Source organism: Schistocerca americana, chromosome 2 (assembly GCF_021461395.2).
Source record: "Schistocerca americana isolate TAMUIC-IGC-003095 chromosome 2, iqSchAmer2.1, whole genome shotgun sequence".
NCBI classification, from domain to species: domain Eukaryota; kingdom Metazoa; phylum Arthropoda; class Insecta; order Orthoptera; family Acrididae; genus Schistocerca; species Schistocerca americana.
In genome coordinates this window covers 613,051,292-613,067,054 of record NC_060120.1, presented here as the reverse complement: position 1 = coordinate 613,067,054, position 15,763 = coordinate 613,051,292, and positions in this window count along the sequence as shown.

The window sequence follows — 15,763 nt, the reverse complement described above, 5'->3', positions numbered from 1 at the left end:
GTGTAGCTAGCTTGCGAAAGAATTCCCTAAACTCTTTTCCGAACGTTTAGGCAACACTAACAATTTTTTGCACATATTACTATGAAAGAATGCTCAAACAAACATTTGCTGGACCAGAACTGTTCCCATGGTATTATGGGACAAAGTCGCTGCTGAACTTAAAGAATTGCAAGGTAGTGGAGCTATTGCACCCATACAAGCTAGTCAGTGGGGAAGTCCACTGGTTTTCCTCCTCAAACCTTCAGGTCGCGTTTGCCTCTGTGTTGACTTTATGTCTATCTCAAACTGTGATTGATACTTTGCATTGCTACGCCCAGAGGATCTCGTGCAAAGATTAGGCACTGGTCGCTACTTTTCAAAAATTGATTTGCGCGACTCATATCTTCAAATAGCACTACATAAAGTATCTCAAAAAGTGTGTGTTGTGAACACTCATTTGGGCTTGTTTAAATATTTGCGTTGGCCTTTTGGCAGTGCTTCCGCACCCGCCATTTTCCAGTGATATTTGGAACAGCTGACTGCAGAAGTGCCAAACTGTTTAAACTATTTGGACAGTATTGTCGTAGAAGGTCGTACACCTGAAGAACACATTGCAAATTTGCGTGCTTTGTTTCGTGTGTTATCTGATGCAGGGCTCAAGTATAGGACGGAAAAGTGTGAATTTTTTAAACCTGAGTTGCAGTATCTTGATCATGTCATAAACAGTCGACGTGTACATCCTCATCAGTCACATTTGTTAGCCATAAGTGACCTGCCAGTTCCTCGAAGTGTCACAGAATTTTGGGGAAAAACTATTATATTCGGTTCATACCGATTGCTGTACAAATCACAGCTCCGTTGCATCGCCTAAGTTTCAAGAACGTTCCCTTTGTTTTGACCGATGAGAGCCAAGAAGCTTTTCAAAAACTTATAGACGCATTGCCCAGTGATCGATGCTCGGTTCACTTTGATCCTGACAAACCAGTTGTGTTGCAAGATGACGCTTCATCTTACGGAATCGGTGCAGTGCTTTCGCACAGAGTGGGTGATGAAGACCGGCCTATTGTTTTCGCATCAAAAGCGTTGTCCAAAGCTCAATGCAACTATTCACAAATAGAGAAAGAGGCATTGGCTATTGTGTATGGTGTCACTAAACTCCACAACTATTTGTGTGGCAGAAAATTCTACTTAGTAACGGACCACAATCCATTGTAGTCCTTGTTTCATCCGATGAAGCCGGTTCCTGTAGGAACAGCCCCACAATTGCAAAGATGACTTTGTTGTTGTCTCAATACCAGTACGAGACTGAGTATCGTCCGACAGTTCAACTTGGTAATGCGGACGCATTTTCACGTCTTCCAATTAGTCCTGATACATACTTTGACGCCGGCCGAGGTGGCCGAGCGGTTCTAGGCGCTACAGTGTGGATGCATAGATGTGTGTGATGTCCCTAGGTAAGTTAGGTTTAAGTACTTCTAAGTTCTAGGGGACTGATGACCTCAGAAGTTAAGTCCCATAGTGCTCAGAGCCATTTAGCCATACTTTGACGCTTCTGCTGCATCTTGTCACATCGATGCTTACAATTCCGAAGTGTTTAAATCCTTTCCTCTGAACTATAGGAAAATTGCAAAGACCACGGAAGCTGCATCAGATTTATACGTCTTGCTAAAATATACTCGCACATCTTGGCCTCGCTCATTGCATAGTATAAAGAACTCTTTAGTGCGCCGATACTTTGCACGTCTGCATAGCCTCACTACACCAAGGACACTGGGGGATTGTTCGTCCGAGACAGTTAGCGGGGCGACGCTGTACTTGGCAGGGTATGGCCACCCAAATAGAACAGATGACGTCGCAATGTCACACATGTGCGAAAAATCAGTCTGCAATCACCATGGCAACATGTGCACATAAGACTTTGTGTGACCTTTTTGGAACACTCGTTGGTTGATTGTGGTAGACTCTTATAGCAAGTTTCCTTTCGCTGTACCAATGAACTCGACAACGTCACGTAGCACGATTCAGATGGTGTCACCTATTTTTTGTCTCGAAGGTTTGCCAGAATTCACAGTGTCGGACAACGGCCCTCACTTCGCGTTAAATGAATCTGAAACATTTTGTGAACGCTGTGGCATACAGCATCTAACTAGTGCACCGCTCCATCCACGGTCAGACGGCGAAGCGGAATGTTTTGTCAGAGTCTACAAGTAACAGATGAGCAAACTTCGCCTCATACACACCAACGATCAAGCATTGCAACTATTGCTCGCCCCTATCATTCGACCATCGTCGGCAGAATTGCCTCACGGCTGCCGCCATCGGACACTGTTCCATCCCCGTCAGCATAGGCGCCGAAGGTGGACCGCAAATATCGCTTCGCGCCACATGATACGGAGTTTTTCAGGGTTTTTAGCGGCAGCAAACGGTGGAAGCGAGGCGAGATCCTTCGTCGATTTGGCGCACTCGTGTATCTCATTTGAGGCCCAGACGGGTTGCAGCGCCGACATCACAATCAAACTCGCCACTCTCACGGTGATCCATCTGTTTGTCTTCCCCCAGATTCACGGAACCTGAGGATAGCGCGACCACAGCAGCCGCCAGAGCGACGACGCCATGGAGGTGGAGCCTCTCGTCCTGCCAGTGGAGATGGACCCACCCACGCCGCAGCAGCCGACGCCTTCTACAGTACCTCTTATGGGCCTCCGGAGATGGGCGCGTACGCTTCTGCTGGTCGTATTCCGGGGGACGTTTCCTCCAGAGCGAAAGTCGGTTGGCACGGTCCGTCGCTTTGGGGGGGGGGGGGGGGGGAGGAGGAATGTTCAGGCGTATAGTCAAGCACAGGCACGCCAGTCGGGAACAAGAGAGCAGAGAGGGCTGTAAAGAAGTCGTGAGCCAATTGCACGCTGATCGACACTTCTCCAGGACAACAAGACGACAACAGCGGCCTCTACGCGAAGAGAACATAAGCGCCGCCTCCGATTGACCGCGGCCCATTTCTACAGCAGCGTCAAGACTAGCAACGAGGACAGAAGGGTCAAAGCTCATTACTTTCCTCGAACATTCTATGTAGCTCAATCTTGGAATTGTTATACTGAAGACATTGCATGTTTTGTCTGTCGCCCTTTGCTTGCGACACATCTGTATTTCTAAAAGTACTGTCATTTATTTTTCGTAATAAAACTCAATAATGTCAAGCTATTCAAGAAGGCATATTTCCTAGGCCCCACATACTTGTCGTCAAGGTAGGATTCAACAAAGATATAGCAAGATCTTGGTCTCCAGCAGCTGAATGGTGTTGGTAATTTCAGTTCAATATCGAATACACGTACTTTTTACAGATACAAATTTCTTGCTCTCCTTTTAACACTTCCTTTTTTTCTTCACAATATGATGTTCCGGTCTCTAGCCCATTTTCAGCAGACCACTATCAAAATCGCTAGTGGAATAATCGAGAATAGGCAGATGTTTTAGGTATCATATATGTTACAGAATTTATGAGTACAAAGTTGATTTTAAAATCGGATTAGTCAAGAAAATAAAAAGTTACTTAAAAATTCCATTAGTAATCTTTAGTTGTCTCGTTTGTAGTAACTGATGAAGAGCAGCAGAGCTGAAAAACAAACTGTCTTCGTTTGTTTAAAACTCATCTAGACTTCGGTGCTACGTGCTCCTTCCTAGGATTTTCGGCAGTGTAAACTTCCTTTTCTTCGCTGTACAGAGGACGTCACTTTTTGCCTCATCTGTGCAGTTTTTCATTACAAAATATTCAGAAGTGATGGAACCAGTCTTTTGCAAACTCCATCGTTTTTCTGTTGTTCAGATGCCGAATTACTAGAGCTCTGCCTGCTCGAAGTATATACAGTTTTTCTCAGTGCTTCAACGTTCTGTAAAGATCATTTCGTGATGAACCTTGGATTTATATATCCACTTTAATCTGACCGTTATAAATGATTGGTGAAAGCCTGTGACAGTAAAAACAATAGGTTTGTTTCTTAAATAACTTTTCTGATAGCAGGCACTATTTTCTTCCTCTTTATATTTTTCACGACGTTTTCTGGGAAATGAATACCAGTTTCAAGTGTGTTTTCTGTGTGCTCTGCCATTTATTACTGATGTTTTGCACGTATGAGGTGCTGCATTGTTTTCTTGTTTTCATTGCAAAATATAAAAATCACACGCTATATTTAACTAATGGTCGAACAAAGATGTTATTACATCTAGTAAACTGAGATAACGCTGTACGTCATCTACAGAGTACATACACTTTCGTTCTAACTACGGAGGTTATTTATCTCGATACTATAGTTCGTTATTGCTTACACTAATTTATGATGGTACTTATTTCTACATGTCACTTTTTTTATTTAAGTATGCTGTTGAAGCATTTAAAGAAATTCAAAATTTATATGAAAATTAAAATGACGAACACCTCAATCCCTATAGCTTCATGTCACCCAAACATCCATAAACAAGCAGCGTATAGGTCACGCTGCACAAGGCAATTAAAATATCTTTGAACCAAGAAAGCATGCAGCAGGAAATAAACATAGTGAAAAAGGTTGCAGTTTCCAGTGGCTATACGGCTTCCATGGTTGTCTCAGTACTAGGCCAAGTAAAGAAAGACCTAGACGCAAACCACACCACAGGAGGCTATGATGAAAACAACTGTATTTGTAACATCCCATATATTGGCACTATACCACGAAAACTGTAAAAATCTTCAAACCCCACAAAATAATTATTAGGTTCTCAACATGTAATATGAAGTGTAATCATGACTCAGACTCTGGAAAACACAAAATAACACGCCAGGAATGATCCATATTCTAACTAGGACAAACAGGCCGAAATTTCAACACCAGGCATACAAAACACATTGAAGCATACACACACAAAAGACACACATCAGAAATAGACACAAACGTACATAATCCAAGGCACCCATCTAGCAAAGTAGAGCAAAATGTCATAGTACTCCACTAACTAAATAAGGGTCATAAAGTATATCTGCTGGAAGAACTGGAGATATACTCGTATTCACATTACAGGAAATAAGTAAATAAAATATTAAATATAAATTAAAACCTGGAACATGACTCAGTGAATTTCTTCACACACTTTGACAGTGTACTTACACAAAACTGTGACATATAGAAATTAGCACAATTGTAAATATATATAAAGTATTACTATCCAGATAATTAAGGTAAATACCGTCTGCAAAAAAGTATATATATATATTGTGACGCTGCCGTGAAAGATGTTACCGTCTGGCATTTGGAACAAAATTAGCGCCCCGACGTCAAAAAAGGCAGCTGTAAGATTAATATTTGTTTACAGTTATATTCTACTTAAGTAACAAAATAGTTATTTTTTTACGTTTCAAGCATTTGTTAACTGTCAAGATGCATAAATTAATGTAAAATGAACGTAAAAAACATTCAAAGTCTCACTGATTTAATGACATAAGCTACAACTTATGCATGAAGAAATGCTTTCGAATATGTGTTTAACTGCAGCTTACACCAGTGAATATAAAGGCAGGCTTCATGCATGAGAAACATGTGCTTGTTGTTGTCTGCTCTTATCATAATAGGCACTTTCGTTGAGTGACAATTTTTATGACGTCTGTAACGATTCTCTCATTCTTCACTCGACTTCTAATACATTCGCTTTTGTAAATGTAAATTGGTTTTACCCCAAAAGCGAATGTTTTGAAGACTCTTGGTGTTTGTGGCTCAGGCGTAGCAACAATTGTGGAGTTCGTTTCTCCTGTGCTGTGAATGAGCTTTGTTGCTTTTATTGTCACGACTGTGCGGTTTTCCCTTCAGCCACAGATGTTGTAATATATCATTTCTACACCTTGTGTTTGCGTGCAAATACTGTATAGCGAGAGTGGGAACCAAATACATTACTCAGTGACGGCATTCACAGTAATTAAGACTATGATTATTAGGGCTTCTTCTATTCGGGGATTGGGCATGAGAGAAAACAAATGAATAGATGGACTATGAACTAAATTAAGTAAATGATGTTCATCATCACTGCATTAGTACGAAAGTACTACTCTCATCAAAGAAAAATATATAAGGATATTTATTAGATGAGGCTCAACTAAATGTCATTGTTTCTGTTCATTACGAGTACCTATGAGAAAGTTTAAGATTTTACATAAGATTGGCACGACGGTATGTGTGATCAGAATATAACATTACATTTCACACACACACATACACACAACACATACAATACAATACAAAAAATTTTAGTGTGTTGGCTTGTTTGGTACGTTAAATAATGAATGTACTGCATTCCTTACAAGTTTCCTTTGTTCCACATATAGTGACTTGACTGAAAGTGTAGTGAACAAAACGTTGTTGAGTAGATGTACGACGTCTTTCTGAACAAGATAAGATCTTTTTCTGTTTACTAGCCATTCTTTCGTTCCTAAAAGAAAACGATATTATTCAGTAAATATCTGTAGGTTATAAGAGAATTTTAAATAGAATTTTCCGTAATTTACCGTTTCATATCTTTCACGGTCCTTAGGAACCTAAAGAAAGACAAACATAGTGTCATTTTTTAGTTATTGTCACTTTTTATGACTCTACATACACTTGAAATTTTAAGAAGTATATTACAAATCTATGTAAACGATACTTACTGTCCAATTAAAGAGCTATTATCGCTGTGTGTAACAAAAATGAATTCGAGTGTCGTGAGTGTCTATTATACACTATGTTTTGCTATTACACTCCGTACATACTCTGCAGGTGTCCTACAGTCTTTTCCCTGTCGAATACATGCAATAATATCTTTGTAACTATATGTTTGTGTAGTGCATGATGTTTCATTAGTTTGAGTTTCCGCACAAGTGGACCACAAGAAATGTAGTTATTTCCAAATTTCGCGATTAACTTTGTATAAAGATCTACCATTAATTAAAAATTGCGAGTGTTTTTATACATTGAACTAAAACCATCAGAACGATCCAACACCTCACACATGGAAAACATCATGAATAAATGGGATAGACATAGAATCCAGAAATCACACTTGAAAATTTGAATCATTTCCGAACCGCGTTGTGCAAAATATAATTAAAAAGAAACTCCTGTCTGATAGTAGAAAAGTTATTTCATATGTGGCCACTATTTAATGTCCAACTCATCAATATAGAATTACTATCATTTTTTTCACATAATGCATGGTGTACCACTTTTTCTCGCTAGTGACTGCTTTCTGTTCGCCCAGCAAACTCAAGCATCATTTTATGTTTTTACCTTTTATGTACGATATTATGAGTCATTATAATGAAGTAAATACTACTGATAGCGATGTGTTTAATCACCTGCAATTCTATATGAATGTCTGATTCAGATAATGGAAGTGATATGGAGCGACGTTGCTCGAAATGCGATATAGCGTGTTGTAACGTGGTGGGTGCTATGAGGTCCCAAGCATTGTTATTGTCAAATGAGTGCATGTGTGAATTAATATTTGTCTAAAGGAGAGATTTAGCGTACTTTATGATGATACGAAGTGAACTAGATGAAGATAGTTATGGAAGAAGCTTATGTCAGATACGCAGGATATAAACAAGATATGTAATTCATTTACTCAGAGGTAAATATATTTGATTTAGAAACTGGAAGAACTACACAATAACATTTTTCCTAATTACTCTTAACAAATATAAAAATAGTACAAGACTAGAACCACGTTTTAGGAAAGTAGTATTTCTTAACTCTCGTATGTTTTTAATATTTCACAAACGTTATGTGTAAAGTTAAGGGAAAAGAGGAAACGTTAATTTTTATGATATCATTTAGCATACTATGTTCAAAAAATAATTATTTCTGTGAGGATTTTTCGATAAATATTTAGATACTGCTTGAGATTCATCATACATTGCTGTCGTTATAGATCTCTTACCACTTAATGAATGGATTAGTATCGACAAATTATTGTGAAAATGGTGTGCTGATGAACTAATTAGTACAATAATTATAGAGCATTAAATATCAAAAAAATCTATCTTGGAATGGAAAACTGAACATTTGTAACTTGATGGGTGCTGGGAGTTTTCAGGGTTTATTTTTGACGAATGAATACTTGTTTCCAATAAATTTAGTCAAAATTTCAGCGCATTTTTCATTTAACATATCATTCCTTTATGTCAGGTGTGAAGATCAGTTAGTTATATACCTGTTTACCTGGGAGAGTCATGTGGTCACTGCTCTAATCGATGAGGGCCAATCATCCATCGATTAATTTCAAACATTTGAGAATGAAGAGAACAGTTTTTCTAGACAGAAATGTGAGTAGCTATTAATCATCCGCATTTCTAAAAAAAATGTCAAAGCTAAGAAGGATATCATTTTGGCCTCATAGGAATTTTATTTACAGTCACAGTCGCGTGTGGATGAACCATCTGTTACTTCGATCCTATGGTAACATCCAGATGACGCGACTGTCACTATGAATAAAGTTTCCGGGTAATAACTGACACCTACTTTTACATGGATACTCTGAAGATCACACTTAAGTGCTTGGCAGAGGCTTCATTGAATCACCTTCGCGGTGGCCGAGCGGTTCTAGGCGCTGCAGTCTGGAATCGTGCGACTGCCACGGTCGCAGGTTCGAGTCCTGCCGCGGGCATGGCTGTGTGTGATGTCCTTAGATTAGTTAGGTTTAAGTAGTTCTAAGTTCTAGGGGACTGATGACCTCAGATGTTAAGTTCCATAGTGCTCAGAGCCATTTGAACCATTTTTTTGAATCACCTTCATAATAATTCTCTATTACTCCGCTCTCGAACAGAGCGCGGGAAAATCGAACACCTATATCTTTCCATACCAGCTCTGGTTCCCCTTACGTTTTTATGATGAAGGTTTCTCCCTTTGTAAGTCGGAGTGAAAAAAATATTTTCACAATCGGAGGAGAAAGCGGGTGACCGAAATTTCGTGAAAAGATCCCATCGTACCGAGAAACGCTGTGAAGTTTTTACAAAGACAGTATTTGTGGTGCTATATGCCATGAGTACAACGTCAGAGAAGTTGGCAGTAATTCATGTGACTGCCAGTCGGCGGTTGGCTCCAACACACGCCGTTTGAAGCATGCGCAGCTAGCGTCGCAACAGAGCCGGCTTAGGAAGACGCCTTACCGACGCCAGGTCTAATCTGTTCCTGGAGTTCTCTCGGTGGATTCGAGGCCTTATTAATTAGCCTCTGTTGTTTTTGTATACGACGAATCTGCCTGTCTCACGAAACTGTTGGACTGTGATTGGACTTGCTGAACTCAAGTAAACTGGAGCTAGGCACATAATTCGGGTCCTTCTCATTACTTTAGCCCTCTGTTTCATCGTGCACCTTTTCCTAGGTAACCACCGTGGGTCGATCCTACAGCATGTCCTTGTGTTGTGGGATTCTTGGATTGCTCTGGTAAGGTGCCACATCAAACTAGAATACATGAAATATGAGTCCACTTTATTACATAAATGAAAAAAAGGATAACTTTAACCAGTTCCTTGTCACAGAGGGACAGGTGATTTACATCTGTCATTGACTATGAAAGTCTTACTTGATGCACAGATAACCAACCTGTTCTCTTGAGGCACAATGTTCACATTACGACAGTGTGATATTTTAACAACTCGTTGGTCCTACTGTCATGCTGACTGCTACAGCTGTGGTCTCGAACTGGGGCAGAGCTCTCGCATGCTCGACACTATATTGATCTCTGCGTGAGGACGCTGCTGTACTGAGAAGGAGGGCGTATCTTCTCGAGTGCCGCACATTGCTTGTTGCGGATTGCAGCGAGACCTCTCTTATGTCTATCATATGGATTCACGTTGCCGACTTTGGTGTAGTATCGCGATCTCTAGACGATACCGCAGCTTGTATAACATTCCAGAACAGCATTCTCTCATGCTCTGAAAGTAAGAGTTTGTCAGAAAATGACTGGCTCGCTGGATCTTTTCCTCTTTTGCCTAGCCATATCCCGTATCTTCACAGGGTCGGCTAGTTAATATGGATTTGGGAATTTTATTCATAGAAGGTAGTCGGATGCCAATTCTGTCGTCACCCCCTGCCCCCAGGATGGTAGTTCTGTACCCCATTTGTTTGTATCTAGTATCATCTACGTGAAAGTGTGAGAACGTTGTAGAATGTTTGCAAATAACGTAGCTGAGGCGAGACTTGAGTACGAACCCGGTATTCACCTAGTCAGATGGGGAAATCATTAAAATCACGTCCAGGCTAGCCGATACACCAGTCCTCGTTGATAATCTGCATGGCCGACTTACCTCCTGAATTCTGTGAGTGATATGCCAATGCGTACTATTTGGGAGGGTGACAGGGTCACTAGATAAAAAAAATATCGCAGAAATCATTGCAGACATTTATCTATACCATCAATGAAATGTCCTTTGTGCGTCTTTTACTTATTCTGCTTTGGGACAGACACTCTAATCCTGCTCCACCCGGTTTTGTGTCTCTCTTTCCGTAATTTCTACACTGTCGACTTACTTAACTTCTACTTCTCAACATTTCCTCGCACATCCATTGGCTTCTCTGTTGGCACTGTCACACTGTTTCTCATTCTCATCGTCACAAAAATTAATGGTGCGAACAGCTAGTCGTTACGGTCTCCCGCAAAGATACCCACATTAGTTTTCGCGATCAATGTCCGTGCTCATGCTGTTAGTTCCCACTACAACCACATAACTAGTAGTCCTTACCGAATAATATTAAAAGTTTCACCTGTTTAGCTCTACCGTATCTCAAATTTCTTAATTCGGTTTTCAATGTTACTAGTCCACATAAAGTGTGTACGGGAGTTTCTGTCAAAGAAAAGTATGTAGGACGTTTTTAGAATGTGTGGCCATCTCTCATTTGCCCCGCGGACAGTAGCAAGTCTGAGAAAAGTGAATACGCTAGCTTAAAATTAACTCCTCTAAAGACCTAACGATGAGGCACTGAAGCGAAGGTAATGATTCTAAGCGCCGATTGTTTAACAACGTTCTGAAACAGCAACTTATTATTTCATGTATTATACTTGATTAACAAACTTAGTAAACATTGTAGACATGCCAAGATGGAGTTGTATAATAACCAATATTTTTATGGGCCCAGGTAAGCAGGATAATGAGTTTCCAAGATATTGTCTCTCCGTTTCATTTTAATAAACATGGTGGTCCGAAACAGTCTGAAAAGCTTGTAATGGTGTTGCAGGATAGGTTGTGCTGAGAAATAATTGTTCAAAATAAAGCTCAGCCTTTGGCTCCGGTTCGATCCATACTGCCGTCACATGTCCAATTTGTGTATCGCTGTCTTATTCGGTTTTAGAAAACCAAACGAAGTACACGTAAGGCAAGAACGTCTCCGGCGGGCCGCTTGAATTTGCGCTTGCAACGTCCTGACTGACTTAAATGCCTACCCTGCTACACTCTCACAAGCTTCTGATATCGTTTCTGATCACTCTGTAGAATGTTTTTGACAGTAAAACGTTTTTTATCTGCTGCGTATAACTGCTGAAGCTAGTTGCTGAAGGAAGTTCGTTTCCCGGGTCTAGACGGTAAAGGCGTGCAGATTCATTCCTAGACTGAAAGGCATCTCCAAATAGCAATTTGTTACTTAGAAGGTTTGATCTCCGTGCCTATCTTTCGTAACGCTTCCATATTTTTCTCGTACTTGTGTGGTATTCGGGCTTTAGAAACGAGTGCCACCACAAACTACCTTTGCTACTGAAATTACCTTGGCGTATAGTATTCACCATAATGCTGTATATTGTACATGCATTGTTTATTTTGATCCACTGTAGAACTTAGAAGGCTTCTAAACTCGAAATGATGCCAGTCTGACTCCACAACATATAAAACCACAAAATCACGACCGCCCCTTTTAGTCATACTAGATGAACGACGTCTTTGATTGTTTTATTCCGTATTTTTGGTTGTTTCCTTAACTGTGTAATGTTCACATACTGAGCACGGGACCAGGGGACCAGGAAGATCAGCTACGTCGAATGAACCTCGTACAAGTGATAACATCGGATGCCATCACCGCCTTGTCCATGCCTTATTAAGATGACTGCCACCAGATATCACTGCAGCTGTCCTCCACTGCTATACAACACAGCAAAACACTGGAATTTTAGTTTGTGGATGCGGAAGAGCGACATTCAGTTTGGAGGCACATTAGACGAGACTTTCTTGTTGGAATCGGAAGTGGCATGACGCTAACTCCCATCTTCCAACAAGACTGAATGCTGCACGCAAGAGATCTGCGGCCCATCTACTGGAGGATGCCGAGCAAGAAATGGGTCTGTAAGTCGAGTTCAGTGTGAATGTTGTGGCGTAACAAGCTTGCTACGCCACACTGGGAAGGGAGCCGAAAGAAAGGCACGCGTACACACACGCCGACTGGCGTCAATTCTGGAACAGGATACGTTATGACTGCTATAAAGAAAATACGTAGCTTTGGAATATCCTTAACTTTATTCTTTGTTGGTTTACAACGTTCTTCTTGAGACATTTATACGATAACTCTCAAACTAGGTAAGGCTAATGGCGCCTTGCTAGGTCGTAGCCATTGACTTAGCAGAAGGCTATTCTAACTGTCTCTCGGCAAATGAGAGGAAGGCTTCGTCCGTATTGTCGCTAGCAATGTCGTCCGTACAACTGGGGCGAGTGCTATATCGTATCTCGAGACCTGCCTTGTGGTGGCGCTCGGTCTGCGATCACACAGTGGCGACACGCGGGTCCGACATGTACTAAATGGACCGCGGCCGATTTAAGCTACCACCTAGCAAGTGTGGTGTCTGGCGGTGACACCACATTCCTCCCCCGCAAATCGGCGAACGGTCGTGTTATAAGGCTTCCACCCGCCGTGGGGAGGACCCCATGTTGACGTATGCGACGAGGTGGGGAGCCTAACAACAGGCGAGGCTGTGCCACCCGCACCCGGCCATTCGGTCCGAGGGGAGCTAGGAAACGCCTGAAAACCTAGTCCAGGGTGCACGTCAACATGCGGTGTATGCGCCCGTAAAGAGACAGGAGGGGCCGAAGGGTCGACCTCCATTGCGTCGGGGTACCCGACGCGCGATGACGTCATGTGGTCCGGAGCGGGCAAGAGTTCCTTGGCGGAGGACAGCTGGTCACGGGAAGCGATCGGCGGCGGGTGACCCAGGGAGGCGTTTGGCGGCTGCAGCGAAGCGTCGAATGCGGGCGGCGCCGGCGGGAGTACCGGCGGCGGCTGCAGCGGCTGCGGCGGCGCGTCGCCATGGGGCAAAATGGAAGGCATCGTCGGTAACACCTGGGGATGAGGGGAGCCAGTAGATGGGTCCCCAGGGCGCTGACCGGACGGCACCGTCGATGAAAGCAGACGGGGAGCGGCAGAACCCGTGCGACGACAGAGGCGCAGCTGATTGAGATGCCGACGCACCTCACCAGAGGCCCCCAAAACCAAATAAATCGCGCGGCCGAGGCAGCGAAGAATGCGCCGTGAACCGTGATAGTTGCGATAGAATACAACATCGCCTGGAGCAGAAGCAGGAGTCTGCCGCTGCACAGGAACCTGATGCGGCGGATGCAGCAAAGACATCAAGGTTCGATGAGGACGACCGTGGAGCAACTCAGCCGGCGAGCGACTATCTCGGGGCTGAGAGCGATACGAAGACAAAAAGAGCAACAACGCGTCCTCCCGAGAATGCGACTCTTTCAACTTCAACATCTGGGACTTAAAAGTCCGGACCAATCGTTCAGCGGCACCGTTTGACTGAGGCGAAAACGGCGCGGATGTCAGATGTTGAATACCATTGGCCTTGCAGAATGACTGAAATTCTGCGGACATGAATTGTGGGCCATTGTCGGAAACAATAGTCTGCGGAAGACCTTCAATGCAAAAGATAGCAGACAACGCTTGGATCGTGGCAGAGGACGTCGTGGAAGACATCCGGACAACGAAAGGAAAATTACTGAAGGCATCTACGAGAACCAACCATCGAGCATTCCAGAATGGACCAGCAAAATCGATGTGCAAGCGTTGCCAAGGGGAAGTGGCTTTTGGCCATGCAAAGACTTTCCGCGGCGGTGCGGATTGTTGTTCGGCACACGCCATGCTAGAAGAACACATATCCGTAATCGCAGCATCGATTCCGAGCCAAGTACAGTGCTGACGAGCAAGTTGTTTCGTTCGCACTATACCCCAATGTCCTTGGTGAAGAAGCCGTAAAACAGAGGACTGTAACGAACGTGGGACCACGACTCTGGACTGATCATTATCAGAACGCAACAACAAAACACCACGTCGTACAAAAAGTCTCTCCTTGTGAGCAAAAAATCGGCGAACCAACGGATCCTCGATCCGAGACTTTGACAAAGGCCATTGCGTGGCAACAAAACGCAAAACGGTAGCAAGGACAGGGTCAGCAGCTGTGGCTGTAGCTACACGACGAAAATCAATCGGAAACGATTCGACCACTTCATCGGTTTCCGAATCAATGTACAGGCAAGCAAGTTCGGAAGAATCGAATGCTTGATCCTCAGCAACAGGCAAACGGGACAACGCATCGGCGTTTCCGTGCTTAGCAGTGGACTGATACAAGATATCGTAGCGGTACTGTGAGAGGAAAATAGACCAGCGAATGAATTTCTGCGCTGTACGTGGAGGTACAGGCTTGGTCGGATGAAAAAGCGATGTCAAAGGTTTGTGGTCTGTGATGATGGTAAAGTGACGACCATACAAGAAATCATGGAACTTAGTAACACCAAACACGAGAGCCAAAGCTTCTTTCTCTATCTGGGAATAATTTCTTTGCGCAGACGAGAGCAATTTGGACGCAAAGGCAATAGGGCGATCATGCGAGCCAACTTTGTGCGCAAGCACAGCACCGATCCCGAAATCCGATGCATCTACCATCAACAAAAGGGGTTTCTGGGGATCGAAAGGCGTGAGGCAAGTATTAGAAAGCAACGCCGATTTCAACTGGCGAAAGGCGCGTTCGCATTCCGTCGTCCAGAGAAACGGAACACCTGTACGGCGTAAGCGATGAAGCGGAGCTGAAATGAAAGAGGCATTGCGCACATTCACTCACACCTTGTGATGCTAGATCGTTTAATGTTCTTGCGACCTCAGCACGCAATGCGTGGGGAACATTGCGTGCTCTGAAAAATTTCGGTTGCGCGTTTACTTTCAGTTCCAAATGTGCTTCACAGTTTTTAGCGCAACCTAAGCCCAGTGCAAAAATGTCTGCAAATTCGTCACATAAGCGAGAAACACTGTCTGCAGGCACAGTCTGATTCACTGATAGGACCTGATTTACAATAGACATGTTAAACAATTGAAATAAATCTCAACCAAACAAGTTCACTGCGGTACAAGAACGAAGAACGTAAAATGACACAAGTTTTGTTTGTCCCTTGTATGTTGCAAGAAGAGTGCACTGTCCTAACACAGGGATGAGCTGTCCTGAATAACTTTTTAACTGAACATTTGCGGCACGCAACGGAGGTTTGCCCAGTTGTTTGTACGTGTCGTGATTGAGCAGTGAAACTGCAGCTCCGGTATCGAGCTGGAATGGTATGGCCTTGCCATTAAAGTCCAAATCTACAAAAAGTTTATTGTCCTGCTGACGACAAGAGCGACTGTTTTGGGCAATTTGAACAGACACTGGTACAGAATCATTTGCCAATTGACGTGATTTCCGGCGACGTCGACGCACAGTTTTTGTGGGACGAACACAGTCACTGTTAGAGAAAGTGGCACTGGACGAAGCGGAATTAACT